Source organism: Anabrus simplex, chromosome 2 (genome assembly GCF_040414725.1).
Source record: "Anabrus simplex isolate iqAnaSimp1 chromosome 2, ASM4041472v1, whole genome shotgun sequence".
Taxonomy (NCBI): Eukaryota; Metazoa; Arthropoda; class Insecta; order Orthoptera; family Tettigoniidae; genus Anabrus; species Anabrus simplex.
The window spans coordinates 304379621-304406637 of record NC_090266.1 but is presented as its reverse complement, the minus strand read 5'-3'; the positions used below and the strand labels follow the sequence as shown (position 1 = coordinate 304406637).

Here is a 27017-nt window from a genome sequence, read left to right as displayed (position 1 = left end):
GTAAGTGGCGCGATGTTCAGATACCTATCAATGAGATCGCGTGTGCTTAATGGTATCAGTAACAATAGAAAGCCGTACTTGTAGACTCGGATAAATAGCGGTAGGGGCGAAGCTCCCGAGGTGCCGAGGAAGTGTGGACAATAGGCTAAGGAGGTCTATATTTATCCTCTGATAGACTGTTGAATCCAAATTAAGCGGGCATAAAAACACAATAACCGAATGGATAGTCTCTAGAGCAGAAAATAGTTTGTGGCATAGTGCACAAGTTAGCGAGTATGCAGTTATACGAGAATGGAGGACGAGGAATGTATATTGCAAAGTGTTAGCGCTGTGTGCTAGCTCAACCTAAATGAAGTCCAGAATGTTGTGTTGTGTTTAAAGTGAATATTTCATTGTAGTAAGAAGTCGAGATATTCCGAGGGAAGTGAGGTGCAAGAACTTCAGAACGTGGCTTCGAAGACGCTACCTTGAACGAGGCATCCCTCAAGAAGAAGACAGCACCATGGACCAGCGGGGCGGGAAGACCGGACTCCAAGAATCGACCCTGGCCGAGACCTCTACCATGATGGGCTAAATCATGATAGCCTACCCGGAGGGAGAGAGGAGGAGATCATCATGATGAGATAAGTGGACCATGAGATACTAGACATATGGTAGAGGTGGGGTGTCACGCAGAGATAGTAGAATTAAATTTGTAAATATTAACTTAGGATTTGATTGTGGCCCATCAGGCTGCATATTAAGATAGTTTGGATATATCTAAAGGGTAAGGGTAGAAATGATTTTTTTTTATGTAAAGCAGACAATGATGTAAATTTGTTAACGCGGCAAGAGGTAGTGTGCCTAGTTGATACATATTGAGTACGATAGACCGGATATTTTTCTTTGGGTCGGTCGTTAAATACATTTTCCTTGTAGGATTAGGATCACTATGTGTAATTCCCATTATATTCCAGGGGAAGGGCAGACATACCTGCATAATGTAAGGCATGCATGCTGATGGTATTTATTTAGTTAAGTGGCTCTATTTACGTGCCTTAGACGGGCGTAAACTATAGCGGAGGCGCAGGTTTTAACGCTATTCGACTCTGTGCTACTCTGCCAAACGTTGGGTTTGAACCTCTGACCCCCAAGGTTACTGTTGACACGCCGCATATTGACGGTGATGGTTTGATGTGATAGTATGGTAGAACACTTTATGTGATTTAACTGCGACCCGTGTGGGTAGTTAAATGAAGTCAGGTGCGTATGTGAGATGTGTCTTTCCTCACTTATTTTGTGGCCATTTGCTGCTATGAGTAGAAGCTTGAAAGTCCCTTTGTGAAAGAATGTAGGGTAAGACGTCTAGCGGTAGTTTGCTTACAAGTTTTTTTTTATGTAGGGGGAGGCTCCAGACCAGACTGCGGGTCAATGTTCGCCTGCTCTGTATTGGGGTGAGCTCGGCCATTTTTAAATCGCTCTGGAGGTAGGTCATTCTCCTTTGGCAGAGAAGCCTTTTGCAAACACAGTGCATCATTTATTTTAACCATTTTACCTCCTTTTCCTTTCTTGTGTGATTCGCATTCTTGGGGTTGCGTATTTTACTAATGTGATCTTGGCACTATGCTACTGATATGATTGCCCTGTTGACACAAAGTTCTGCCTGGTGGACGTGGGTTCACGTCCGTGTAAATATGTCATTGAGGGCGCTAGAGTAGGTTATCTGAGATTATTTTTATCACTTATTGTGCTGCTATTTTTGTGTATATAAATATCCCGATATGGGAGGAAACTTTCATAATAGCGGTAATCTCTGCGGGTATCCTTAGTTCTACCATCATGTCATTTTATGTCGCAGGCATAGTGATGATGTTTTCCATGTTGGGGACACATCCGTTTCGTTTCCTGGTTCACAGATCGACAAACTTCAGCACAACGTCATAACCCAGATTATGTTTTCTTTTGAACTGTAGACGTGAGCCTTTGGGGCATTTATTTTGGCACTACAGGTGCAATCCTTGTAAATAACTTGTGTTATGAATACAAACTTATGCTAAAAAATTCTGATCACAGCGAAAGTGTTCCTCATTTCGTAGTTTAATGTAACTGTACTTGCCCCCATGATCCTCTCGTCACAAGAACCCAACTATCGACCATTTCTGCCGACTGCAGCTGAGCTGGTGCCCGTATGCAAGAACAGATGAGCAGGTAGGTATGATCCTGCAGTGTTGATGTGCCCTGTAGGGTACAATACCTGCTTTCAGCCGTCTCAAAGATGGATTTTTCACATCACCTATTCATTGTTTGCAATTTCTTAATTTTTTTTTTAAAGAAATATATATTTATGTGAATTAGGAGGGTAAACTGTATAGAAAGCGACAGAAAGTTGAGCCAGTATTGAACACTAATGATTTGACATATTTCAAATAAGGCCCAATAACATCCTGCAATGTTGAGCGGTCTTTTTCCCATTACAAGTCAATGTTGTGCGAAAACAGAAGATCGTTCCTATTTGAAAAATTAAAAATATATGTAATTTGCTATTGTAATTCTTTCTGATCGCCCATCAAAATGTGACATTTATTTCATTCTGTGCAGAGTCGAGATTTACCACTGGATTGAGTAATTAAATAAATTCAAAATATAACATTAAAATAAATATTATCACTCATTTATTATTATTGAATGTTCTACATTTTAAAAGAATATTTTCAATATAAAGTTAACTTAAACAGTACCAAGATTTTGAAGATTTCGAAAATGTGATCAAAAAACTTTTAGGTCATATTTATTGTCATATTTTAATACATTTTTAGGTCTTAAAAGCTAGCAATTTTCTAACATTTTTAGGTCATAAACATCAGGGCCCTAGCCATTAGGCTTGAACATTAGTTCAAGCAATGCATCTCAATAAAATACATAGAGTTACTAACAAACTAATAAGGCACAATTATGAATTAGTCAGGTACAAAATACTTTGGCAAGCCCTTAATACTAATAATAATCAAGAAGTGAAATTAGCTTAATGGGAGTGTCCCATGAAATATTTACTGTAAATAAGTCATCAGTACATTCCTTATGAGTATCTCTATGTAGAAATAACACTTCAATCATGTGCTCAAGCAAAAAACAAAATCAATTGCATCTTGTTATCACAAAACAAACAAACAAACAAACAATATCACAATTAATCACATATGAATTTTAATATACAACAACACAGAATCTTCACATCATTTACCTATTCCAACAAGAACACAAGACAGGCCAATAAACAAATAGTTCACCTAAAATCTAAAATGAGCTTCCTAGCATATGTACTTAAAAATATGAAATTTTGTTGATAAACTCCAAGCATCAAAACACAAACATTAAATATTTGGCACAACAGTGATATATAATTATATTACCAAGTACTGTTTTACAACAACTTAAGTGTCTTTTAAACGCATTAAAAGAAGAATAGAGAATAACACACCAGAACTGGAAGTAACAAGACTAAACAAAATGAAGATAACTTTCCTTCCAGTACTTTATTTACTGTCCTGCAAATTAAATATTGTATTTTCATATTATTTTATTATGATAATATACAGGATTATCATAATCAATAGCGCAAATTGAAAAAGCTGTAAGTACATGATAGTAGAAGCCAAGAAGCCTTAGTAAACATGGGTCTGCAAACAAGACATTTGAGAGATAATTTAGAATTTGTGATTACCAACCACCACTGACTTGACTGTGTGTTAATGTCATTCTAGTTGGGAAAAGGCACCAATATAACATTAAAAGAGTCATTAGATACTTTGGTAGAAGTGCAGTTTTATTTATGAACAAGAAAACCATCTTACTCATTATGTTGCAACTACTATACAGTGCACTTATTCGTAATTAAAGGAAGTGTTCAAAGTGTTGACCTTGTTCCTGGATGCAGGCAATTCTGGAAGGTCATGCCGCAGAAACCAAAGGCAATTTTGTCCACTGAGTCCCGATAAGATGATAAGATGATCACCTAATACCCCTAAGCACACATTCAGTGACTCATGCACAGCATGTGGGTTTAAGCCTAGATGACTCCAAACATGAGAGTTCCACTCTTGTCAGTTGTTTGAGGAGTCTCAAGTGTGATGTTTACTAGTTGTGTAGTAGAAACGGTTCATGGTGTGGTCTTTGTTTATGCAACTGAACATTTTCGAGATGTGGAGTTCTAATGAAACAGTTGTGTTTTACGAGAGTTGTACAGTAGATAAAATAACACTAATGAGGATTATGTGGATGTGCATTTATTGTATGGTAGGGTTAACAACATTGTATGGGGGGCTACACTCTTGTACCAAGAAGTATACCCTGCTCAAAAGCATCACAAGAGTTGAACGTTTAGAAGGGTGCACCAATGCCTCCAAGAAAACGGGAGCTTTGTACATGCTGTGGGAGTAGGTAGGCCTGCATGAATTTCGACTGTGGTTGAAGATATGTTGCTGAAATACTAGACCACTCTCCAAGAATCTCAATAAGGAGACCTGCCGCACAACGACCTGGAATAAGCCATAGTACTGCTCGAAGAATAACATATCGCAATTCATTGTACTCTTACCACCTCCAACAAGTTCAGTTTCTTAGTGAGCTGGACTTTGGTCCTAGAATAATGTTCTGCCAGTGGATGTAACAACAAGCTGAAGGCAACCCTAGGTTTGACAATAACGTTTTATTTACAGACAAAGCAGGGTTCACCCGTGTAGTATTTTTAATTACTACAATTTTCACATTTGGAGTTACCGAGGCTTAAACCCACATGCTGCGCATGAGTCACCACATCAGCGAAGTCTCCCAGTGAATGTGTGTTTACGGGTACTATGCGATCGTCTAATTGGGGCATACATTTTGCCAAACAAGCTCAATGGATGGAAAATTACCTTCTGTTTCTGTGGCATCATCTTTCAGAATTGCTTGAGGATGTTCATTTGGAGCAACACCAGAGGATGTGGTACATGCATTATGGAGCACCGGCACAGTTTGCTGCTATTGTGCGAGGATATCTAACTTGCTGGTATGGCCAAGGATGGATTGGGCGAGGAGGGCCTGTACCGTGGCCTCCACGATCACCTGATCTGAACCGTTTGGATTTTTGTGTTTGGGGCCACCTTAAAGTTCTAATGAACAACTCTCTGGTTAACACGGTTGAAGAATTGTAGCATAGACTTGTAAATCCTTGTCAAGAATTTCAAAATGATCTAGGCGTGTTTGAAAGAATTCGAAACTCAATGCGGCGAAGAGTACAGGCCTGCATTAGGATAATGGGATGACACTTTGAACACTTCCTTTAACTACGAATAAGTACACTGTACAGTCATTGAAACTTTTAACTATAACATACTAAGTAAGACTGTTTTCTTGTTCATTAAAAACAACTGCACTTCTACCAAAGTATCTAATAACTTTTCTTAATGTTGTATTGGTGCCTTTTCCTAACTAGGATGACATTTACACACAATCAAATCAGTGATGGCTAGTAACCACAAATTCTAAATTATCTTACAAACAGCTCATTTGCAGACCATGTTTACTAAGACTTTATTGCTTCTAGTATCATGTACTTACAGCTGTTTCAATTTGCACAAGCATAGCCACCAGGATATCTCCAAATAGTAAGTATTTGTTAATAATAATAAAAGTAGTAGTAATACCCCACGAACAGCATATGATAAAACTGCACCTCTGCTGGCTTGGGTTTATAGAAAGTGAGTTTCCTGCTAAACGGATTAAGACGGGCTTAAAACATATACGGTATTAATTAATGCATATTTTGGACAGTAATTCTCATAAAAGCAACAATGTTTCACTAAAGCATGTTTAGGTTCTTCAACATTAGTTTTCAAAGCATATTCACCTAAAATATAACTAATTTTCATATTTTCAATTTGAAGGTAAAATTATCAACATAAATTCAATAAGAAACTAGCAGATGGGTACATGGAAAACTAGATTTCCTGGAGGAAAATTCTGTGTAGCGTGAAAGGTCTGATACTAGTATCAATAACCAAGAGGCAGGTTCTTGAAATTCTTTCATTAACCCATTCACTGCCAAACCCGTATATATACGTTACAGAATGCCATGCCTCGTCCACCAAACTCTTATATATATGTTTTGGTGCAGTGTGTACTTCACCGATTTCATAAATGAATGCAATATAGTATCATACTTTGAGATTCCGTGGAAATGCTCAAAGAAGTTCTGTACAGCAGATTTAACAGTCCATTTTGCGTGTTTTGAAGGCAATCTGGTGTTATTTCAGCTTCGTTGGAGTGGAACATCTTTCCCGCTAACGTGTAGCCATCATGGAGTCTTGAAGTATACATTCATCTCTTGTTGACGAAGAAATTGAAGGTTTCCTCATTAATAGTGATTCTGGAGAGCTATATTTCGATAATAAATATGGAGAACATCTAACTGGCAATACTGAACTACAAGAAAGTGCGAGACAAAGTAGAAATGATGAATCTCATGTGGAATTGTCACCCCTTCCTCAGATAAATTATTTTTTCCCCCAAATGTAAATGACTTTGATAATACCAGTTCTTGGATCAACAATTTTATGTTATATTTCAGTAATAGTATCACCAAGTGGAGTAGGCACGCGTATTAACATGCTACCGATATGGAGACAAGCTCTGCACTCGGCAAGTGAGTGGGTTCGAACCTCACCGTCAGCTGTCCGGAGGATGGCTTTTTTTTTCTGTGGTTTCTCTTTTACACTCCCAAGCAAATGTTGGGACAGTTTCTATTCATAAACTACAGCTAATTCCTTCCATTTCCTTACCCAGTGTCATTCACCATCATTCATTACATATTTATTATCTTCTCAACTGAGGTTTGCATCAGGAAGGAATCCAGCTGTAAAAATATGGTTAAAATAGCTCACTTCATCCCCGACCCCATATCGGACTGCGGGGCTAAGGGAATGATATGCATTCCATAAATAGTATCAGTAAATATGTATCTGTAAAAGTGCTACTTCCTTAAAAATACTGACACAGAGGTCATCTGGTCATCAAAACTCGGCAGTGAAAAGGTTAATAAAAAGAAATCATTGCCCGTGAAATGTATTAGAAAGCTGTTACGAGGGCTGTATGTGGTTCAGCAAATTGTTGTTACAGAAAATAATGAAAAACATAGGAAAAGAATGTCATTTTCTATAAAAGTTTTTTTTTTTTTTTTCCAAGGAGAGTTGAGTAACATAATACACATGGAGAAGCAATTTAAGTACAACTCTGCAGGAGAAAATTATTTTAAAAAACTCTAATAATTTGAATACATTACGTGTATTAGCTTTCTAATACAAACAGAAATATGTAATAAATGCAGGATTTTGTATCTTTTTTTAAAGTACAAAACTAAAATCCTATATCTGGAAAGTATTCAAATAAACAAACAATATTTTTATCAATTCTCACAGTTGTTGAATTACTTTGTGTTTAAGCACAAATCGAGTATATAACAAATACAGCAAAAATAAATCAGCTTTAGTAAAATCCATAAAGGTAAATATGTATTAAAATAATACACATGGAGGAGCAATTTAAGTACAACTCTGCAGGAGAAAATTATTTAAAAAAACTCTAATAATTTGAATACATTACGTGTATTAGCTTTCTAATACAAACAGAAAAAAATACAAACAAAAATACAAACAGAAAATAGAAAAAAATATTACTATGCTGACTCTAGTTGGTCACTCCATCTGTCAAGTGAACAAAAGAATTTGTTTCTGCTCCAGAAAAGGAGGATGAAAAACTACTGTGTGTTATTCAACTTCAATACATAAGTTATGTAGAAGGCATCAAACACTGGAGTCCCACTGGGATAAAAAGCTTGAACATGTCCAGAAATCACGTTCGGAACTAACACTGTGCAGCTAACAGCTGTTCATTGCAAATTGCTGCTAAAGAAGAGTCTCCATGTCCAGATGATCCAGTTCTATAATGGCACAAGACCACAGTGCTCCACTGCAACACACAAATAAAAACTGACACCTACTTTTGACAGAAAACAATAAGAGTTTAAATAGCAATATAGAACTTATTTTACAAATCACAGAATTTATAGAACAATGTTTCCTTCAATACAAATCAGATAAAAATCATTTGCACATGAAAGTAGTCTAGCTCCTAGGCTGAATAGTCAGCGTAGTGACCTTCAGTTCACAGGATTCTAGGTTCAATTCCCAGCCAGGTCTGATTATTTCCTCTGGTTCAGGGATTAGATGTTTGCGTTTGTCTCAATACAACCATATGCACAACACAACGCACCACTAATCCCAATAAAGTATGCGAACCTATCCTTGAGTCCTAGTTCCCATTCAGCACTATGGAGCTCAGGGCTCAAGAAAAGGTTTGCGTACTATAATGAATATGTTCCTCAACATACGGTCGGGTTTAGGGAGGCCATTTGGATGTAAAACAGGATAAAGTTCACATGTGCAACAAATGACCCCGACAGACATTTCACATAATAATCACAGAATACAGTCTAATGATAATACTCGGTATTCACACTATTTGAATGATAATGTTTTATTTAGGAGAAACAACAACTAAATCTATAATTTATGCCATTGTTTCTTACAAGAAATGAACTTTTCCTCTTTACAAATCTCAGATATATCTATCAGGCTCGCAAACATTGTAGCATCGCCACAAGAGAAAAATACTACAAGAATTTAGATGAACTGTAACAAGAGGAGGGTTTTGTACAATACTGCAACAGATTTCATCTTCAATGAGCTCTGCGAGAATGGAATAGCTTCTAAATTTGGTAATGAGCTGGTACCCAGTTTAAGGCCCCTAATAGTCCTAGACTTCACTGATGACACTGTTATTGTTGCAAAGGGCAAAGCATCAGCCAAATAATTCACCAGAATGTAGACCCAAAACCAATCGAATGGCTGAGTGGCCTTGTAAGTGGTCCTGAGAGTCGGGACACAGTAGCTATGGAATGGGAGTAGGAATCTCAGACATATTCTGAGTCGTGGCCCTCCTTGTGCTCAGGCGGCTAGGACTATACAATCCACCGGTGGTCCCGAACCCGTTAGAGGAGAGATCCTCACTTGAACTTTGTGTAATTAGGGTAGAATCCTGCTTCATGAATTTACTGAACTTAGAACATTTTAAGCAAGCCTCGGAGCTATGGGAGTAACGGAGTCCCACTCCCATTTGACAGGCGAGGGACTTCTTGGAAACAACTTGGCGAACGAAATGGAATTCGATGGCGAACTATCAATATTAATGGGACTTATGGAAGAAAGAAAGTAGAACTGGCTGAGTCAGCTAAGAGGATGCGTCTGGATGTACTAGGAGTAAGTGATATTCGGGTAAGGGGAAATAATGAGGAGGAGATAGGAGACTGTAAAGTGTACTTGACGGGTGTTAAAAAGGGAAGGGCGACGTAAAGCAAAAAAAAGAGGAGAAGAAGGGCAGAATATGGGGTAAGCCTACTGTTTATCAGGAATACCATTGCATGCAACATAGTTTCTGTTAGGCACATAAATGAGCGAATAATGTGGGCAGATTTGGCAGTTAGAGGAATTGGGACGAGAATTGTCTCAGTGTATTCACCATGTGAGGGTGCAGAGGAGGATAAAGTTCACAAGTTTTATGAAGCATTGAGTGACATCGTAGTCAGGGTCAACAACAAGGATAGGATAGTGCTAATGGGCGATTTCAATGCGAGATTTGGAAATAGAACGCTTTTTTTCTTTTTTGCTAGTTGCTTAACGTCGCACCGACACAGATAGGTCTTATGGCGACAATGGGACATGGCAGGGCTAGGAGTGGGAAGGAAGCGGCCGTGGCCTTAATTAGGGTACAGCCCCAGCATTTGCCTGGTGTGAAAAAGGGGAAACCACGGAAAACCATCTTCAGGGCTGCCGACAGTGGGGTTCGAACCTACTATCTCCCGAATACTGGATACTGGCTGCACTTAAGCGACTGCAGCTATCGAGCTCAGAAGGAAAAAGAACGGAAGGATACGAAAGGGTGATTGGTAAATATGGGGAAGATATGGAAGCTAATGGGAATGGGAAGTGTTTGCTGGACTTCTGTGCTAGTATGGGTTTAGCAGTTATGAATACATTCTTCAAGCATACGGCTATTGACCGCTACACATGGGAAGCTAGGGGTACCAGATCCACAATAGACTATATCTTAACCGACTTCGAAATCAGGAAGTCTGTTAGGAATGTACAGGTTCTTTGGGGATTTTTCAATGATACAGACCACTATCTGACCTGTAGTGAACCAACCACCATCTAAACCCCTTAGGAGAGAAATATTTTGAAGTATATTATATTTTACACTTAGGACATACGAGAAGACCCTTCTCATAAATTGCATCTTTCTACATCAAACAGTTTAGGAGGGATGAATAATTTTGTTTACGGAGTTAACCTCGTTAACCACTTTAGGGGTGGAACGTTAACAAATATTTCACACCTAGGATTTAAAGAATAGGCCTATACCACTATTTGGAATTTTATCTTCAAACGTGAACCGTTTAGGGGGAAGGAATGAATGTATTTGTTTTCGGATCTTAACCCCCATTTAACTCCATGAGCGGTTAAATTTGTTACAAACTTTCTGTTATTTAACACCTAGGATATATTTGAAATATTAACTTCATAATTCAAACGGTTTCATATAAATGCATATTTTTGTCATCATCCCTCATCCCCCAGTCAAAACCCCTAACGGGTGTGTTTTTAAGTCCACTACTTATTATTTATTTATTCATTTATTTATTTATTTATTTATTTATTTATTTATTTATTTATTTATTTGTGTCTATATTAAGTGGCGAAGTTAGGGCTCTTGGCTCTCTCTTACACTTAACCACATACAATTTTTTTTATTTTTACAGTATTAATTTAAAATATCACTGTAATTAATTAGAGTTATTGAGATAAGTCAGATAAGGAATAATATAATAATACTATTAATTAAGATTACTATTGATGAAAAATTATAGGATAAATAGAGAGTGGATAATAAGAAAAAGGTATCAACTTAATACCTAAAGAATATATGAATCGTTTGTTTCAGAAACGACACTTCTCCAACGTACCAAATAGTTCAGAAAACAGGAAAAACTGTCTGTAGTGTGTAATGTCATTTCTATCCTTCCGATATTTATTTTGCCTATTCTACTGTTGAAATGACTATGACAGATAGGTTGTTTGTATGAATTAGTCCAATACTTTCCTTTACAGACTTTGTTGAAAATGGTGGAGACGTGCTGTTTCTCCAACAAACACCATTAATGAGAATATAAGGAAGTGTAACATTGATTTTAACGTCATTTCAATTTCAAAAGGAACTTTATTAAATAAAGTACAAATTTTGTACTGAGGAAATACAGTGTTTTAACCCATTATTTAATAGTTATTTGTAAGACTTACTTATTTGCACATATTATGATTAGACCACATTGTATAGGAAAATAAACATAAGAATACTCCTTTTATGTCCCTTTCCAAAGTTCAAAATATATATAAAACAAAACAACACAATACAATACAAGTAACATGTAAGTCTCTTATCTTTGAACAATGCTTCTCACTTCTATTGCGCTGATGTTGTCCATGCAAACAGTTCATTATAAAACTCATGGTGTTCTTCTGGTATGTAAGATACCAACTTCTTTATGTCTGCTAATTTATTTTCATTTAATGGAACACAGCCTTGTGGATAAGCACGTCTAGTTGGTAACACAGGGAGACTGGTTGCAGAAATAAGCAATTTGAAAGTATGAACGCACAGTCCATCACTACAGTATTTTCCTAAGACATGATTTGCCTCATACTGAAACTCCATAAATTGATTTATATGAAACGCGACTTTTGCATCTCTTTTCACACCTCTTCCTAGCGACTCAAGTGAAGTAAAAACAACACCTCTCCAGGATAAGTGTTCTTTCTGCACGAAACGGAAGCTCTCATTCGCGACTGACAGGCAGAGACATACGGTAGAAGTGTTTTTCTGCACAAAATGGTAGCCCTTCGTGCATTAATCATGGCAGTATTAATAACTCATATAGTGTCAAAAAGTGGAGAAGTGCTGTTTCTGCAACAAACGATTCATATCTACTAACTAGCTTAAAGGAAAACTTATTCAAATATAAGGCTAAAATAAATTAACTTAATATTACTATGTTACAATCTGAGCATACCAAAATCGATGCTACTATGTAATCTATTTCTAGGAACAGTACATAGCGAGAATGTAAATGGGATAGCCTAAGATACTTAAATCTAGTACTAATTTTTGGTTTCATTCACACGTCATTCACTCTTACATTCAATTGAGTCAACTGTATGTACTCTGGAGGAATTTACGGTAGGCTGTTTTAAATGGCCTAGACGAGCAGGACTTTTTAATATCTTCCGGGATCACATTCCATAACCTAGAAGCAGAGACCAGGAATGAATGGCTGTAGGTATTTGCTCGATGCGGTGCTATTTCAAGTAGTGATCCAGAACGAGTGTTAATTTCGTGGAATGAAAAATGAAGCCTAAAATTGGACAACAGATAGGTGGGGCTGTTTGAAGAAAGCAACTGATAGACGAGGGTCATTTGGTGGGTTTTCCTACGGTCATTTAAACGTATAACCATCCCAAATATTTATAGTATGGGGTTATATGAGCATCGTGTTGGAGCTGGAAGACATATCGAATGCAAGAGTTCTGAACACATTGTAGTTTTACTGCTTGTTCACAGGTTAGGTCAATCAATATACTGTCACAGTAGTCAAAGATTGGAAATAGAAGTGTTTGTATGAGTTTTAATTTAAGGTCCAGTGGGAGAACATTTTTATGATGCTTCAAAGGAGAAGGGGATGCATGTATTTTTCTGCACACACACATTAGTTATATGCTCATTCCAGGTCAGAATCTCATTTAAGTTATCATCATAAAAAGAATTCAACTCCTTTTACACCCCCTTTAAGTTGATTCCACCCCTGACCCCTCCCCTGCCACATAACACATGCGTCTTTATTTTTAAAGGAGATTCAAAATACCAATTTTCACATCTCTAATATCTTCAGTTTTGGAGATACCAGTATCCTAATAAATATAATTCAACCCCCTTTTTCAGTCATTTTTACCCTCTACCCCTTAAATGTTTAAAAAAAAAAAAAATATTTTACATTATTTTTAGAAGATTAAAAATACCAATTTTCACATCTGTAATATGTTAAGTTTTTGAGATATACAGTACGTACTGTAGATATGCTCATTTTAAAAATTTATCCCTATTGTTACTTAGTTGGATTTTCCCAAATAAGAAATATGTGTAAGAAGTTTTTCAAAAATCTTTTTTTTTTTTTCTCCTGTACCATTCCCCATTTCTCCCTGAATCCAGCAATGTATCTGAAGTACATATTATTCATTGTTTTTGACCCTTTACAGCCTTATTCTTAAATGCCTGCATAGCTCTGACACACCCCTTTTTATGTCAGATGTAATTTTTCTTCATAATATACCTTCATAACCTCCATAGTATTTTCTAACTAAGATATTTTGGTGCAGTAATGGTAATTGCCTAAGCAGAAACGGTAAATGATATTTGCAGAAGAGGTTAGGCACTAGACTGAGGAAGCTGCAAAATGAACTAAAAGGTCAGAAGCTCTGTGGTGGGAAGTACCTGAGTGCGAGGGGTTGCCTCACTGATGGACAAATAGACCTACTACAGAGATATTATGGACTGGCCATTAAGATGGAGGAGGGAAACCTAGTTGCTATGAGAAAATCTGTATGGGCTAGTCATATATACAGATCATCAACTGATGAACATGCCTGCCATGCCCTTTGCCTAATAGGTCCTGATTCATGGTGCAAGTTCCAGAAAGCAAAGGGAAATGGTACTGAATATGAGCATAAGCATTCCATGGTGTATTCTGTTGAGGCAATAAAGCCTATTTTCAGGGATATATGTAAGCAATCCAAAATTACTGGAATCATCAACTTGTGAAAATTAAATTTATAATTCCACCTTTACAATAGTGTAATTGTCTTTAATGAAAAAACTACATTAGACTATATTCGTGATACATGTTTTAACAAGGCATCAGGAACATGTTAATGCGTCAAAATACGGCAGAGTCTCGGCATTGGGTTCTCATATGGTCGATACCAATCATACATTCACGGACATAAAATAAGACCTTAAAATTCTCCAATTAAGTAAGAAAGGGAATTGATTGAATATTCTGGAAAACATTTATATATATATATATTGATCAAAAATGCAACCCGATTTATAATCTGAATGAAATATTGGAGGAAATCAATATACTTTTCGAGAAGATAATCATTAAACTCTTTACATGAAGGTGTGTAATGCCCGAGTGCACCAACCTCGGTAAAGAGAATACCGCGGTAAACTTCACAATTTTACCAGGGTAAAGTCGTATTTCTGTTGCACCAAGCTCGGTTTCGAGTTTACCGACATTTTACCGCCGTATAATGTTTACCGCGCGTGAGCGAGCGGTTAACTAAGAAAACCGCGGTAAAGTTTGTATTTGTGCTCTGTGGTTAAAGATTCCAAGATGGAGCTTAACAACTATAGGTTATATCTCCAGTATCTTAATCAGTTTGAAAGAAATGAAGGGTGGATTATAGAAGAGAGACGCGATTTATTTGAAGAATTAAGCGATGTTTCGTTCCAGAGAAGATTTAAATGGTGAACAATTTGAATGCCCGACTGAGAGAAACTGTCCTATATCGCCTAGAAATCGTCTTTTAATAGCGCTGCGGTTCTATGCAACTGGAACATTTCAAGGAGTGATCGGTGACGTCTGTGATGTTGACAGAACAACTGTATGCCGCATAATACACAAGGTTTCTGATCTACTTGCGTCGTTATCGCCACAGTTCATTCAACTTCCACTTACGCAGCGAGAACAAAGAGAGGTTATGGAAGAGTTTCATACAATAGCTGGATTCCTTGGTGTATTGGGTGCGCTGGACTGCACTCATGTGCGAATACAGTCTCCCGGAGGTGAAAATGGGGAGGTATTTCGAAATAGGAAAGGTTATTTCTCGCTAAACGTGCAAACTGTGAGCGATTCGAACCTCACGATACGAGATATTGTAGCAAGATGGCCAGGGTCGACTCATGATAGCACAATATTTCACAATTCTCGGCTGAGAGCGCGTCTCGAGACGAGAGAAATAGCTAATGGCTATATTTTGGGTGATGGAGGTTACCCATGTAAATCCTTCCTCCTTAAAACACCTGTTCAGAATCCCACCTCCCCAGCAGAACAACGATATAACAGAGCCCATATTGCCACAAGGAATGTTGTCGAGAGACAATATTGTGTGTGGAAAAGGAGGTCCCCATCCATGTCTTTAGGACTTCGATGCAACCTTCAAAACATGTCGAACATTATTTTCCATTTTAAGGAGTCGATAACTTGCTTGCGCTGTCACAAAATGTAAACACGAGGGACAAGTGACTGTCGAAACGATCACTGCCGGCTGGATAAACTAAAGACAACTGACTATCGAAATGATCACTGCTTCCTGAATACTACTTCGAATTTCTTCCGAGGGGAATAATAGCGAGAAAATCAAGCGTCAAGAAACCGTGGTAACGAAACCGGGCGATAGTAATGGTGCACTGCTTTTACGACAATACCACGGTAAAAGTTTTACCACGGTTTCGTAAAGGCTGATAATTACCGAGCTTGGTGCACTCGGGCATAAGTAATGCTTTACCTTACACCTCTCCCCTTACATCAAACTCCCCTCCTAGTCGGTCCTGAACAGCCTTCGAGGACGTCACTCAGTTAGCTTTAACACTTTACTGTCACGCAGCTGATGATGGCACCATAATTAGCGCCTTAACTAGTACTGCAATTAAAGATATGTTGTAAAACATCTGACAACATTGTTTTTGTATTGAAGAAGGTGGAACCTGTAAGATTTTATAAGTATTTGTGAGGTGGAGTGGTCGACGCAGGACTGGCAAGGAGGTGAGTGACCAGATGGCACTCAGTTTTCATTTCAATTGAAGTTTTTTTCATTAGTTCACTCATACTTTTTTCTTTTTTAGGCTCATATTGTCAACACACAATCAAGTTCAACTTGAGTCATCAACATAACTCCACCTTCTTCAGTTAATCAAGGAAGCAATTTTAATGTGGCATTATCATCACACTATTTTATTACAATATGTTTATAATTTTATTCGCATAGCCACTCATGTTGTTTTATATTTGGGCAATTCTATGCAAATAACATTTTAATCTGTGTTTTAACTGGACTTCATGTTCATGTTCACGCCGCACCATTTTAGGATTCAAGATTGAGAAGACGCCAACTCATTAACCAATTTTAACATGTCCTCACCTTATTTTCAATGTTTGTATGTGTGACTGAAGATGTCCCATAAGAGGACAAAACATTTATCACGAATATAGTCTAATGTAGCCTTTTCAACAAAGACAATTACAGTATTGTAAAGGTAGAAATATAAATTTAATTTTCACAAGTTGATACTTTTTGACAATACGGGCTCTAATATGAAATTTATTATGTGCAATTCATGGAAGCACTCAAAATCCCAGTACTTCCATTGTTGCATATGGGGCAGTGCTCTTAAAACAGTTTTTGTGGGTGTACAGACACTAAAAACAGGAGTTCTAGATGCAGTGATATGTTTTAATAAAGGGACATTATACAGATGTATGGTTCTGGAGCTGCTAGGCTTGAATCAGGATAAAACATGAAACAGGCTCTCACTGCTTTTGACAGAAGAAGAGTTTCCGAGGCAGAGAAAATGTACAAGGAGAGTTCCAAGGAGGCAAGAACCAGAAATAGAAATAAAAAGAGGAAGAAGGAGGATGAATAACTTCTGAACATAGATGATTATGGGGATGGAATGCATAAAACATATCAGGTTATCCCACAACCTTAAGTAAAAGCAATTTCCAACTTCAAGTCCATTTCCCCGCAAGTTTATTTTTCAGATACTGTACATTTAATGTAATAGATAAATAACTACTTGAGCTACATAGCTGAAACTTTGTACACACATTCAGTACGATGACTGAAGGAAAGCAGACTACAATCATAACCTGTTTCAGAAAATAAGCACATGACTTTAGTTACACCCATCAAAAATTTCATTTATTTTAAAGCAAAATTTTAATTAATGCTGTTAATACATTTATTTCTAGACGTTCCCCATAATAGTCTATTTTATGAACACGCACATTCTCTGTACACAGTTAAAATTTTGGTGGATTTTATTGACAAGTTTCCAAGATATGGGTACCTAAAGAACCTATTGCACTTCTCAGAAGTAAATTCCTTATGAATGAAAAGTAGGATAAATACTGAAATATTTGATACACTAATTCTTTTTTGTTATCTTATTGTTCTAAAAAGGTCTTATCCAGTAGTAAAGTGAATTTCAAGTGTACATGAAGCATGAAGCATACGCGTTTCCTTATTTTTAAAGGAGATTTCAAGTACCAATTTTCATGTCTGTAATATCTTCAGTTTTGGAGATATCAGTATCCTAATAAAAATAATTCCATCCCCTTTTTCAGTCATTTTTACCCCCTACCCATTACATGTTCTTTCTGAAAACAAAAGAAAGTATTACATTGTTTTTAGAAGATTAAAGATACCAATTTTGACATCTGTAAGATGTTACATTTTTGAGAGATACTGAAGATATGCTCATTTTAAAAGTTCACCCCTTTTGTCACTCCTGTTTACCTCCTCTCTAAGTAGATTTTCCCAAAACAAAAAAAATATGTGTTTTCTTATTTTTAAAGGAGATTCCAAGTAGCAATTTTCACGTCATTAAACTGTTAAGTTTTTGAAATACAAATACACTAATTTTAAAAATTAACCCCCCACTTTTCACCCCCTTAGCAATGGAATATCCAAAAATCTTCCCTGAGTGAGCGTCTACATTGTAATATAGATGTATCCTCAAAAGTTCATTTCTTTATATCCAGTAGTTTTGGCTCGGTGATGATGAATAAGTCAGTCAGTCAGGACAAATTCTTTTATATCTATAGACTAGCAATTACCCGCGGCTTTGTTCGCATGGATTTCGTAACATGATCAAAGTAACCGTTCCTCAGCATTGTACTAAGACATTATCTAAAAATTCCTCACCCAAAAATTGAGTTTCATTTACCCCAAAAAATACATATAATGTAGATGATATACTGGTACTCATTTTAAAAATGTACACACTTTTCCAATTCTTTTCAGCCCCTTAACTGGATTTTCCAAAAACAAAAAATTCTTCTTTCATTATTTTTAAGGAGATTCCAAATACCAGTTTTCATGTCTGTACATCTGTAACACCTTCAGTTTTTGAGATAAATGTATACTCATTAAAATAATTCAATTTCATCTTCACTTCTTTCCACCCCTCCCCGCCTTAAGTGGACTTACCGAAAACAAAAAATACGTGATCCTTTATTTTGAAAGGAAATTCCAAATACCAACTTTCACGTCTGTAACAGGTTCAGTTTTTAAAATAAAGTATCCTCATAAACATATTTCAACTCCTTATTTACTTATTTTCAACTAAACACTCATTACGTAAATTTTCTGAAAGAAAAAAAATGTGTGTTTTGTTATTTTTAACGGAGATTCCAAATACCAATTTTCACGTCTTTGACATCTTTAGTTTTTGAGATACAAGTATCCTCATACAAAGAATTCAACTAATTTTTCAATTCATTCACCCCCCTTAAGTGGACTTTCCGAAGACAAAAGAACACGTTTTTCTTTACTTTGAAAGAAGATTCAAAATAGAAATGTTCATGCCTCTAACATCTTCAGTTTTTGAGATATAAGTATCCTCATAAAAATAATTAAACTCCTTTTCACCCCAGCCCACCAAGTTGATTCCCCACCCCACCCCGAAAAATCCGTGTTCCTTTCACACTCCACACTTAAGTGAATTTTCCGAAAACCAAAAATACTTGTGTCTTCATTTATAAAGGAGCTTCCAAATGCCTATTAAAACGATTGTAACATCTTCAGTTTTCAGATATATGTATCCTCATAAAAAGGAATTAAACTCCTTTTTCACCACCTCTGCCTCAGTATGATTTCCCCCCCAAAAATGCATGTTTCCTTATTTTTAAAGGAGATTCCAAATACTAATTTTCACGTCTGTAACCTTCACTTTTGAGATATAAGTTTTTCCAGAAAAACAAGTAAATTTTTTTCACTTCCTTTCACGTTCCCCATTCAAGTAAATTTTCCAAAAACAAACAGTACCCATTTCTTTAAAAGAGCTTCCAAATACCAATTATCACAACTGTAGCTTCTTCAGTTTTTGAGATATACGTATCCTCGTAAAAGGAATTAATCTCCATTTTCATCCCCCCCCCCCTACCAAGTTGATTCCTCCACCCCACCCCCCCAATTGCGTGTTTATTTTTGAAGGAGATTCCAAATACCGGTTTTCATGTTTGTAACATCTTTAGATTTTTTGGTGTATATATATGCACTGACTGACAGAGCAAATGCAACACCAAGAAGGAGTGGTTCGAAAGGGATGAAAGTTGGGGAAAAAACAGAGACGGCACGGACGAATAATTGATGTTTATTTCAAACCGACATGCAGGTTACACAATGCGCACGGCATCCACTCAGTAGGATGTAGGACCACCGCGAGCGGCGATGCACGCAGAAACACGTCGAGGTACAGAGTCAATAAGAGTGCGGATGGTGTCCTGAGGGATGGTTCTCCATTCTCTGTCAACCATTTGCCACAGTTGGTCGTCCGTACGAGGCTAGGGGCAGAGTTTGCAAACGGCGTCCAATGAGATCCCACACGTGTTCGATTGGTGAGAGATCCGGAGAGTACGCTGGCCACGGAAGCATCTGTACACCTCGTAGAGCCTGTTGGCAGATGCGAGCAGTGTGTGGGTGGGCATTATCCTGCTGAAACAGAGCATTGGGCAGCCCCTGAAGGTACGGGAGTGCCACCGGCCGCAGCACATGCTGCACGTAGCGGTGGGCATTTAACGTGCCTTGAATACGCACTAGAGGTGACGTGGAATCATACGCAATAGCGCCCCAAACCATGATGCCGCGTTGTCTAGCGGTAGGGCGCTCCACAGTTACTGCCGGATTTGACCTTTCTCCACGCCGACGCCACACTCGTCTGCGGTGACTATCACTGACAGAACAGAAGCGTGACTCATCGGAGAACACGACGTTCCGCTATTCCCTCATCCAAGTCGCTCTAGCCCGGCACCATGCCAGGCGTGCACGTCTATGCTGTGGAGTCAATGGTAGTCTTCTGAGTGGCCGCCGGGAGTGCAGGCCACCCTCAACCAATCGACGGGAAATTGTTCTGGTCGATATTGGAACAGCCAGGGTGTCTTGCACATGCTGAAGAATGGCGGTTGACGTGGCGTGCGGGGCTGCCACCGCTTGGCGGCGGATGCGCCGATCCTCGCGTGCTGACGTCACTCGGGCTGCGCCTGGACCCCTCGCACAGGCCATATGTCCCTGCGCCAACCATCTTCGCCACAGGCGCTGCACCGTGGACACATCCCTATGGGTATCGGCTGCGATTTGACGAAGCGACCAACCTGCCCTTCTCAGCCCGATCACCATACCCCTCGTAAAGTCATCTGTCTGCTGGAAATGCCTCCGTTGACGGCGGCCTGGCATTCTTAGCTATACACGTGTCCTGTGGCACACGACAACACGTTCTACAATGACTGTCGGCTGAGAAATCACGGTACGAAGTGGGCCATTCGCCAACGCCGTGTCCCATTTATCGTTCGCTACATGCGCAGCACAGCGGCGCATTTCACATCATGAGCATACCTCAGTGACGTCAGTCTACCCTGCAATTGGCATAAAGTTCTGACCACTCCTTCTTGGTGTTGCATTTGCTCTGTCAGTCAGTGTATATAAAATATCATGTCCTGACTGACTGACTGACTGACTGATTGACTGATTCATCATCGCTGAGCCAAAAATACTGGAAATAAAGAAATTAAATTTTGGGGATACATTTATATTAGGGTGTAGGTGCTCACTAAGGGAGGATTTTTGGATATTCCGTTGCTAAGGGGGTGAATTTTTAAAATGAGGATATCTATATCTCAAAAATGTAAAAGTTTACAGATGTAAAAAGTGGTATTTGAAATCTCCATTAAAAATAAAGAAACATGTACTTTTTGTTTTCTGAAAATCCCATTAAGGGAGATGAAAAAAGGGGAGAAAGAGGTTGAAAACCTTTTATGACGAGACTTATATCTCAAAAACTGAAGATGTCACAGACATGAAAAATTGGTATTTGGAATCTCCTTTGAAAACAAAGAAACACATATTCTGGTGTTTTTGGATAATCTGATGAACAGGGGGTGAATAGGAGTGACAAACGGGGTGAATTTTAAAAAAGATTATATCTGCAAATTATCTCAGACACGTAACATATTACAGATTTGAAAACTGGTATTTGGAATTTCCTGTAAAAGTAAAGAAACAGAATTTTTTTTTTGAAAATCCACTTAAGGGGAACTGAAAAAGTGGGTGAATATTTAAAATGAGCATATCTACAGTATATCTCAAAAACTTAAGGGGAACTGAAAAAGTGGGTGAATTTTTAAAATTAGCATATCTACAGTATATCTCAAAAACTTAACATGTTGCAGACATGAAAATTGGTATATGGAATCTCCTTTAAAAATAAGGAAACACGCATTCTTTTGTTTTCGGGAAAAAAAAAAACCTTAACGGTGAAAGGGGGTGGGGTGCAGGAATTGAAAAACTAGTTGAATTATTTGTTTGAGAATATATATACCAAAATAATCTACACATGTTACAAATGTGAAAACAGGTATTTGGAATCACCTTTAAAAGTAAAGAAACACGCATTTTGGGGAATTAACTTGAAAAGGGGGCGGGGGAGGGGGAAAACGGAGATGAATTCTTTTTACGAGGATACATATATCTAAAAAACTGAAGATGTTAGAGTCATGATAATTCGTATTCCGAAACTCTTAAACGGGTACTGTTTGTTTTTGGAAAATTCACCTGAGTGGGGAGAATGAAAGGATGTGAAAAAAAAATTGAATTCTTTTTCTGGAGAAACTTATATCACAAAGCTGAAGGTTACAGATGTGGAAATCGGTATTTGGAATCTGCTTTAAAATAAAGAAACACACAATTTTTTTAGGGTAGGGGAAAACCTACTTTAAGGGTGGGGATGGAGTTTAAAAGGAGTTGAATTCTTTTCAAGAGGATACTTATATCTCAAAAACTGAAGATTTTACAGACATGAACATTTTTATTTGGAATTTTCTTTCAAAGTAAAGAAACATGTAATCCTTTGTCTTTGGAAAATCCACTTAAGGGGTGAATTAATTGAAAAATGAGTTGAATTCTTTATATGAGGACACTTACATCTCAAAACTAAAGATGTTTCAGACGTGAAAATTAGTATTTGGAATCTCCTTTAAAAATAAAGAAACATGCATTTTTTGGAGGGTAGGGGTGGGGTTGGGAGGGAAGAATCAACAGGCTGGGGTGAAAAAGGTGTTGAACTCCTTTTATGAGGATACTTATATCTCCAAAATTGAAGATGTTAGAGACATGAATATTTCTATTTTGAATCTTCTTTCAAAGTAAAGAAACATGTGTTCTGTTGTCTTCGGAAAATGCACGTAAGGGGCTGAACGAATTGAAAAATTAGTTGAATTCTTTGTATGAGGACACTTATATCTCAAAAGCTAAAGATGTTAAAAACGTGAAAAATGGTATTTGGAATCTCCTTTAAAAATAAAAAAACACCCACTTCTGGGAAGGGAGGAATCAACTTAACGGGTAGGAAGGGTGGGGGTTAAGAAGGAGTTGAATTACTTTTATGAGGATACTTATATCAGAGTCCTGCAGAGAGGCCCAGCCCATGAGCTGCTTCAGCATTACACTGCAATGGGCTTTGAAAGGCTCGAACAAACGAAGCCCGTGACGCCATCGCACGGGCCGGTCTGGGCCAGCCTTCTGTCATTCGTACGCGGTGAGCCAAGGACAGCGCTGTGGTAGTTCTATGGGCTGACTGCTTCAATGTGTACAGTATACTGCGGGTCAGCGGAGTGCGTTGCATTACGGTCGAGTGGAGCCGATCAAATTTGCTGTGGTTTTCAGTTTGACTTTTCTCTCTATCCTGTTATCGGAAACGAATGTGGACTGCAATTCCAAAAGAAAAGAAACTGTGGCAAAAATCATGAAGTGAAAAAAGAAGCAACAAACGAACTAAAAACCGCACAATACAAGACTTCTGAACCAGATCCTAAACTTAAAAGTCGTATTTAGTTGGTATTCAAGCCTGCAGTTGACGGTGATGGGAAAGACGTTAATTTTGTGTGCTGTACGATCTGCGGTGAACTTTATGTACACACTAGCAGTTACTCGCTGCTTCTCGCGTGGATTTTGTAATTTGATAAAAGTAATCGTTCCTCGGTACTGTACTAAGACATTATCTAAAAATCCCTGAAGTATAAAACCTCACTGAAAAATTGAGTTTCATTTACCCCAGAAACTCTTTGTAAACAAAGTTTGTGGTATTGCCTTTTGGGGCTGAGATGACCATGCGACATAGAACTGTACACGTGAGAACGTCTTCTCTCAAGTAAAAAAAACCACGTTTCTTTATTTTTAAAGGAGATTACAAATACGTATTTCCACATCTGTAACATCTTCAGGTTTTGAGATATAAGTATCCGCATAAAAATAATTCAACCCCTACTTCAGCCCTTCCTCCACCCCCACCTACGTGGATTTTCCAAAAACAAAAAAGAGAGACATGTCTCTTTATTTTTAAAAGAGATTATATATACCACTTCACATCTGTAACATGTTCATTTTTTTAGATATATTGTAGATATGCTCAGGGATTATGTATACAAATATTGGTTGGCAGCTATGCCCAAACGTACATGCATAATCTCGCTGCTGTAGAACCCTGGAGCTGGCGTTACCATGGTTACGGCAGTTCATTTCCTTATCCGATTCCGAGAGCAGGGGTAGTGTGGTGCCAATATCTCCATAACGGTCGGTTTTAGGGCCGTAAAACATAGTTTTCGGGCCCATAGGGCTTACCGAGATTTGTTCTTTGGGTCAAGGGGCTCAAAATGAACTTAGTCTCGTCCTTGCACGACAAATTCGATATTTCGCCTATATTAGCCTATTATTTTTATGCCTCCCCTGTCGCCCCCACCTCGAACTGTTTTGAAAATAAAATACAGCCCATGGCCCTCAGGGATAATGTATATTTACATTAGTAAAAGGATTTTTAGAATTGGTCCAGTAGTTTCCGAGATTACCCTCCATATATACACAAACTAACACAATTTGCACTCTCTCTTTATTATATTAGTGTAGATTAAAGGAGTCGGACTGATTTCGTCTTTTTATGATTAGATATAAAACGTACGACGAACGAGGTGTGCTTGAATGACGAGCATTCTAATGTTTCCGTGTCATTAGACTCCATGTCCGGCTCCATGGCTAAATGCTTAGCATCCTGGCCTTTGGTCACAGGGGTCCCGGGTTCGATTCCCGGCAGGGTCGAGAATTTTAACCACCATTGGTTAATTTCGCTGCAACAGGGGCTGGGTGTATGTGTCGTCTTCATCATCATTTCATCCTCATCACGACGTGTAGGTTGCCTACAGCAGTTAAATCAAAAGACCTGCATCTGGCGAGCCGAACATGTCCTCGGACACTCCCGGCACTAAAAGCCATACGCCATTTCATCAGACTCCACGACTACGCCACAACCTGCCAAAGTAATGAAATTTTCTTCGTGGACCGACGTTCATGATGCTCCTATTCCAACAGATGAGCTGGAAAGATATTTAAAGCAAAATTATGGAATGCAAGAAGATAGATATAGCGTCCTATTGGAGAACAAATGGACAAAACTGTCCAAAATTTCACCAGATTGCTAAGAAAGTAATATGTATGCAAGCATCATGTTCAGCTTCAGAGATAAATTTCAGTTCAGCGGGCTTCATTCTCTTCTACAACCAGACAATAATTGCTGATGCTCTTCTTTTCATTCGCAGTAATTCCATTCCACCACATTAACAATGAATAATAAAATACGCACACTAAGTAAAAGCTATGTTCAGGATTGTTTTTGTTGTTGGCAAATTGCATGTCATTTCTGTTTATATTTTATTTTGAGGTAAACGTGAATGAAGTCCTATGAATATGCTTCGTGTTATTTAGATTCATTTTCAGTTAACTTGATGTCAATTGCAAACGAATATTAGTTTATAATAAAGTTTCTGTTTGTTTTCAATTATTATTATTATTATTATTATTATTATTATTATTATTATTATTATTATTATTACAGTGCAGGAGAAATCCCTACTGTTTAATTTCAAAATGCGATTAGCCTACTTTAAAGTATGTTATTAGCGCACGGGAATTCGTAGAGTGAATGATCCGAATAGTAGTGTGACGTGAACATTTCGTTGTGCACGGCGCACATGTTATTGTGGAGAAGTACTCAAGGTTATTCTACTGGGCCCGCCCAGTGCGGTGGACTGCGGTGGGCTCTATGAGCCCAGTGCTGTGGGCCAGTACGCTGCCGCGTCTGAAGAGAACGGCACTGCATGGGCTGGGCTGCCGGAGCCCGTGGGTTTGAAGTGCTGCGCGGTGGGCCTGGCTGCAGGACTCTGACTTATATCTCAAAACTGAAGATGTTACAGACATGAAAATGAATATTTGGAATCTCCTTTAAACATAAAGAAACACGCATTTGTTTTTTTGGGAAAATCAACATAAGCGGTGTGAGGTTGAAAATAAGTGAATACGAAGTTGAAATATGTTTATAAGGATACTTTATCCTAAAAACTGAAGCTTTTACAGACATCAAAGTTGGTATTTTGAATTTCCTTCCAAATAAAGAAACACGTATTTTTTGTTTTCTTAGTGTCCACTTTAGGCGGGAGAGGGGTGGAAAGAAGTGAAGAGGAAGAAGTTGAATTATTTTTATGAGTATACATTTATCTCAAAAACTGAAGATGTTACAGATGTACAGATATGAAAACTGGTGTTTGGAATCTCCTTAAAAGTAATGAAACGCGTATTTTTGGTTTTTGGAAAATCCAGTTAAAGGGCTGGAAAGAATTGGAAAAGCGGGTGAATTTTTTAAATGAGTACCGGTATATCTACATTATATGTAAAAAACTTAACATGTTAGAGACAAGAGACTTGGTATTTGGAAAGTCCTTTAAAAATACAGGAACACGTACCTTTCTGTTTTTGGAGAAGGCACTTAATGGGGGGTGAATAGAAGTGAAAAATAGTTGAATTAATCTTTATGAGGTTACTTATATCTTAAAAACTGAAGATGTAACAGACGTGAAAATTGGTATTTGGAATCTCCTTTAAAAATAAACATGTATTTTTGTTTTCGGAAAATACACTTAGATGGGTGTGAGGGTGGTGGAAGGACTGATCAAGGGGTTGAATTCTTTTATGGGGGATACTTATGTATATCTCAAAAACTGAAGATGTTACATGTGTCAGAATAGGTATTTGGGATCTCCTTTAAAATTAAAGAAACATGTATTTATTTTTTAGACTTGAGAGAAGACTGTTTCTCGTGTGTACAGTTCTATGTTGCATGGACGTCTTAGCCCCAAAAGGTAATACCACAAACATGGTTTACAATGAATTTCTGGGGTAAATGAAACTCACTTTTTGTGTGAGTTTTTAATACTTTAGGAATTTTCAGATAATGTCTTAGTACAGTGCCGAGGAACGATTACTTTGATCAAATCACGAAATCCACGCGAGCGAAGCTGCGGATAATTGCTAGTATGTATGTATATTATTTATATATATATAATTGCTAATACAACTAATTCAATTAATTTTTCAATTTCCCCCCCCCCCCAAATCAAAGAATTTTTCTGAAAACCAAGGAATATTCCTTATTTTTGAAGGAGATTCCAAATGCCA

The 27017-nt window shown here is 37.8% G+C and overlaps 1 long non-coding RNA gene across 1 annotated transcript in view; it reads right to left on the bottom strand.

Moving 5' to 3' along the window:
* Positions 1–7785: 7785 nt before the first annotated feature.
* The window catches only part of LOC136862793 (uncharacterized), a 103861-nt gene continuing 84629 nt past the window's right edge, over positions 7786–27017 (bottom strand). The window contains exon 3 of the long non-coding RNA XR_010859064.2: positions 7786–7983. This is a non-coding gene — a long non-coding RNA (uncharacterized lncRNA). The remainder of the gene's footprint in view (positions 7984–27017) is intronic.